The sequence below is a fragment of the Lactuca sativa genome, chromosome 4 (genome assembly GCF_002870075.4).
Source record: "Lactuca sativa cultivar Salinas chromosome 4, Lsat_Salinas_v11, whole genome shotgun sequence".
Taxonomy (NCBI): Eukaryota; Viridiplantae; Streptophyta; class Magnoliopsida; order Asterales; family Asteraceae; genus Lactuca; species Lactuca sativa.
The window spans coordinates 298,195,813-298,201,919 of NC_056626.2; positions in this window are offsets into that span (position 1 = coordinate 298,195,813).

A 6,107-nucleotide genomic window follows, 5' to 3' on the forward strand; every position below is an offset into this window, starting at 1 on the left:
GTAGCTAGAAGCAAGGCGTAGGGTAGTCACTCCATTATAGAATCTATACGCAAACTCAACGCTCTCCCTTCAAGAGACTCTGGCCACAACTCAAGTCATGAGGTTTTAAGTCATGCTCCGATTTAAATCACACTATCGACGTATTCTCGTATATGTAAATGTAATGTATTGTTCTAGCTATAATGAAATGGATTGTTCTACCAAGTATAGCAATGTAATGAGCTGTAATGTTCTATGTGTGCTAGCTGTAATGTGTGTTCTCTCTCTATCTAGCAAGCATTGTCATGTAAGCGTTCTAGTATAATTGTATATGTACTTGTTTCTAGTATATTTGTATATGTATTGTTTCTAGTATAATTGTATATGTACTTGTTTCTAGTATATCTGTATATGTATTGCACAGTAATGTTCTAGAAAGTATTGACCCATGAATGAACTGACTCATTGTATGATATCGCGTTCTAGTACTGGTTCTAGTATCTTCCTGAACTACCCATATGGTAGCTTACTAGTAATCTAAGTGGTACGCATGGACGTGGATGTATACCCTTGCTACCCAAGGGCATAGGATGAGCTGGAAGGACCTTTTATGACTATATATGTACACATGATATATAACAAATCTTTAAACGACTTTCGGACGAATACCCAATGTCCCACCAGACCACATCTCAAGGCGCGAAAAGGAAATAGGGTGGATAGTCTTCCTAAGTCTTTTAAACATTTCTTATATAACTATACATATAGAGGCATGCAATTTATAATAAAATAAAAGCATAAGTAAGTTTTGTAAAACATTTGAAACAGAAATATTATTTTAAAAGAAGATCGACTTGATGTCAATCTATAAAACAATTTGAAGGCATAAGTATAATAAAACAGTTTTGAGTATAAAGAAACATTTGTTTGAAACACAGTTGTAATAAGTTTGAAGTATGATAAACAGTGTAAGAAGTAGTTTAAAACATATAAAATGTTTATAAAAATCATTTGAAGGAAACTATTTGGTAAAACGGCTAATGTGTAGCCAAATCTTTTGAATGTTGTATATTAATCACATGTGATTGAGGTAATAAGTAATATAATCCTACTTACTAATCACATATGATTGACATAAGAAGTAGCATGATTCTACTTGTATCCCCCCCCATAAAACATTTAAAACAGTTTAAAACATTAGTTAAGGGGTATGAACTCACCTGCAGGATGTGACTGAAAATGAACGGGCTGTTATCGCACGGAAGGATCGGACAAGTGCTTGGTGTCAAGTGATGACTTAGACACACACAATGATCCTAATTACATATGAAGACATATGTATAAAAATAATTAGAGATTTAATCACTAACTATGCAAGTAACAACATTTAAGCGCGAGGACAACACTTTTGGTCAAGTGCTAGGAGGCAAATGGGTTGAAATAAAGGAGTGCAATGCCCCTAATGGAAGTTTAAGGTCAAAAGACCATAATCATTAGAGTTTACGGCCCATGGGAGTAGGCTCCTGGCCGTAAACTCTCAAACAAGCCATGAAATGGAGTTTAGAAGTACTACAACTTTAGAGGGGAATTGTTTCAAGGCTAGGCAAGAGTTTAAGGCACCATATTGACTCCTAAGGGGAGTTTACGGCCCAAATACCCTTTTCCCTTGGAGTTTACGGCCGTAAACTCCCTTGGGAGGGTTCTTATTGTCTTTTCAAGTGTCTAACAATTCTAGGAACAAGTCTAGGCTTCAATACTTGGATTAAGGGAGGTTTAAGGCACTAAATGGGACCATTTGATGGAGTTTACGGCCATAGAACTCTTTGGGCCGTAAACTCCCTCACACATGAGGTCCTAAGAATTTTAACTAGTCCATATCTCCTCTAAGTACTTGCCCTAAAAGTTTCTTGGCCTAAGGAAGTGTTTAGGGTGCCCTTTGACCCCATTTAAGGAGTTTACGGCCCAAGAAATACTCTTGGCCGTAAACTCTCAAACACTTATGCTTTTCATGATTTTCCTTGGTCCTAAACCCATTAAGGTGCATGCTAAAAATGAAGACTAAGCCCTAGGAAGAGTTTGAAGGGGTTTTGGCCCTAAATTTTGGAGTTTACGGCCTAAGGAGCATCTTGGCCGTAAACTCCCTTCCAAAGTGGGTTTCTAATTGTTTTGTTGGTCTAAAACACTTGCTTAAGGCTTCTAGGTTCTTGTTCTAAGGCTAAAGGATCACTAGGCACTCATTTGTGCCCTTTATTTGGAGTTTATGGCCCAAGAGGTGGTTCCTTGGCCGTAAACTCCTCAAACTAAGTGATTTTGATTTGTTTCTAGCCTCCAATGATCATACACTAGGTCCTTAGTTAGTTGCCTAACACGGAAATGGGACTATGTGGCCTTTAGGCTTGATTTTGGAGTTTACTCCCCAAGAACGTTCTTGGGCGGTAAACTCCCAGATCTAGTGTTTTGGACATGTAAACAATGTTATAAAGCATATAACAAGTATTAAAACACATTTAGGGAAGTAGACTCACAATCTGGGATGAAAACCCGAAGATCCGTGAGAGAGTATTTGGCTTTTCTCTAAATGGAAATCAATAATGAACCAATTTGGTTCAGAATTCTATTTATAGTCCAGAGATTTTTGGCAGAAAATATTTCTATTCTCGGAGTGGATTCTAATGACCTAGAGTAATGGAATTACAGTGTTGCACCAAATCCTAATGCACCCACTCTCCTAATAACTCCTTAGGTGTAAAATCCTAAAACTGCCAAACTTACTCCAAAAGTTTGAATTCTCACTGAAACTGCTCCACTTCTATTGGATTGATGTGGTTTGATTTGAATGGAAAATTTCGGGTTGTCACAATTTAACCACTTCAACAATTCATAACTCCTCTTCTTAACTATCATAATGCACTTAGAGGATGAATTGTGATAAGGTTGCAAAATCATTAAGATGATCTTCAAACATGATACTAAAGTTCTCTCCCATCTTTTCAGATTTGAGAAACTTTTATCCTTTTGCCTGATTTGATTCTTCTTATTCGTTCTTTCATACATTGAAACTTTTCCAATGTTTCAGAATTATACTTAAGCTTGTAAGTATGATCATATTTACCAAACCTTAGTAACTCATGACCAATAGTCTTATCCATCTTTTGTGGTGGACTTTGACAAGTGCACAAGAAAGTGGACTTGATCCCTTACTCCTTCTCTTGAGTCACATATACATGTGACCACAGAACTAGTCTTAATTTTCCAAAGTTGAAAATTCTCATACATCACACTAAACACCTTGTATGATTCCAAGTTTTGGTCCAATTGAAACTTGGGTGATGATAAACTTTCCTTACTTGGTAAATTTAGACACTACCACAAATGAAAGAATCAAGTTCATTTTTCCAATGTTGCTAGAAACATACAGACATCAAGTTTTCATAAATGCCATTGTAAGGAGATATAAAATAAAGTAAAATAAATTTTATTTATTTATCAAAATGCGGAAAAACTTTTCCCTTACAATGCAACTTTAAATGAAAAAATGCTATTACATGCTTCCTAGAAATCTATCATCACTCCTAAGAGTAGCTCAAGGATCCGATCTTCAATCAAGTGATAGAAATCCATCTTCGCGATCAGATTCAGCATACTCTTTCTTTAAGTTTCCTTCACTTTTCCGTTGATTATTAAAACATCAACATGTGAACCAGTCACATCATGTAATAAGAATATCATAATAAAAACTTAATCGAGTTAGATAGTGGACTTTACCTGAAGTAGAGTCAAACTTATTGACTTACCAGCCTTATGATCTTTCAAGTAAATTTGGCAGCTTCGCAACCAATGCCCTTTCCTTTTGGCACTTTAACATATGGACCCTTTGGTAATGGTATATGGGACTATCACAGACTTAGTTTTTCTCTTTACCATTTGGTCAACAGAGTTGACTATGGCCGATCCCTTTCCATTGGGATGAGAATGCTTTTTCTGGATTTCCAGTGTCACCATTGTCAATATCCATAAAGTTTTGGGAAGTCGAACTTCTAATTAAATTTTGCTTTACTAGCATTCCAAATCATTGCTGATTCAGCAGCACCAAGTAAATAGATAAGATCATTAAGGGTCTTGTCATAGTAGTCCAAAAAGAACTTAAAAAGTGATTAAACCACCAACTTTCTCAAGACTTTGACACCCAACTCTCCCAGCTTGTCAATATGTGACTTCATCTCAAAGATTTGATCACACCTAGACCTTGCCTTTGCCAATAGGGCTTGAGTGACCTTGAACTTGTGGGTTAGGGAGAATAATTGGAGGAGGTGGAGGAAGTGAAGTTCCAAGAGATTTGGGAAGATCATAGATGTCTGAACTAGACATCTACAATGGGAGAAATTCAAGTAAAGTTGATTTAAGTCCTTAATATAACCCCCAATATGAAATATTAAGGCTAGGATCCGACAAACTATTTTATAACATGGAAGAGGGATGCCGTAATCCAAGCTAGAAAATATTTGAAGGTAGGTGAATGATGATTCACCAATTTCCACCAAGATAAAAGAAATGTATTATTAGGTTTTAATTGGTTTTGAAACTCCTAGTTCTTTTGAGATTCATTGAACTTTTCAATGACATGTTTCAATCTTGAGTGTGCCTGTAACACCGTGAATTTCAAAATAATTTTTCGCGAATTATAAAAACATTTCTCATTTAATTTGCATAAAAACATTAAGTTTAAATCCCAATTCACATCATACAAAATCCCAAGATCACATATATATCAAAAATCCCATGCGTGTGTACAGATCAAGCCGGCGCCTTCCCACGGTCATCGCTAGTACCTGAAACAACAACACTAACACTGTTAGCACAAAGCTTAGTGAGTCCCCCAAAATACCACATAAACATATATTAGCCACTCGAGGCTATAACTCTATGGGTCCGTGCACCCAAGCTCTGGGAACCCTCAGGTTCTAACTCTGGGAACCTTCCGGTTCCAACTCTATAAACATGCACAACATAAATCACATAGACATCATGCAGTACAACACATAGCATACACATGACACATACATACTCTGACACATAACTCTGATTACCTACTCAAGGTAAAGTACAGTGAGAAGACTCACCTCGTGTATCTCGATAACTCGCGAATCCTGGAAATCACTCGTGCTCGATCCTCCGAGCTATAATCCTCCTATAACATCAGATGCCTCTAATTAACACTTTTACCACTAAGGTTGACTACCCCTATCAAGTCAACACTGGTCAACTCTGGTCAACGGTCAACGGTCAACTTTGACCGGACTCAGCGAGTGCACTAGGGCGACTCGGCGAGTCTATACGTATTCACCAACTCTCTAGGATTCCCTTTTTGACATGTCGAGTACACCCCTGACTCGACGGGTTCCACCTGGCATGAATCGCGGGGCCACCACGACTCAACTCGCCGAGTCTTAAGAACAACTCGGCGAGTCCCAACTCGACTCAGTCCACCTGTCAACCCTCACTAACTTTCCCTGACTCACTAAGTCAACTCATAACTCGGCTGGACCACTCACTGAGTGGTCAAGGACAATCTTCATGCTACTCGCCGAGTCTGTTCTTCAGACTCGGCGAGTCCATGCCATGCATCTACTTAAAAGTAGCTTCTGAGGTCAGATCCGCACCATCCACTCATAGATCTGGCCCTCTTAAGCTTATTTACCACGTAAAGTCTATATCTTGGTGCTCATAACACACCTACAAGGCTCTTTTTGGAGAAATAACCTCTAAAATGGCAACCCTAGCCTCTAACCCAAAAGAGAGGGCATAAAGCATGACATTAGGGACTCTCTGGACCTGCTAAGGTCCAGATCTAAGCACCATATCCCCATGGGGCCTCTCACACTTCCAATACAAAGCAAATAAGGCATGAAGAAACCCTAGATTTGACCAAATCAACAAAAATACGGAAATAAGCTCTTAATGATACCTCAAGAAGCCTCCTCTGATGAAATGAAAGAAGATCCAAGCTCCCCAACTCGTCTAGCTTGACTTTCCTCTTCCTTTCTTGCAAAAACACACAAATTTGGTGAACAATAGCCTCTTATCTCACTCACACGAATCCCTCAGCTGCTTTGGTGCTCTCAAGATAA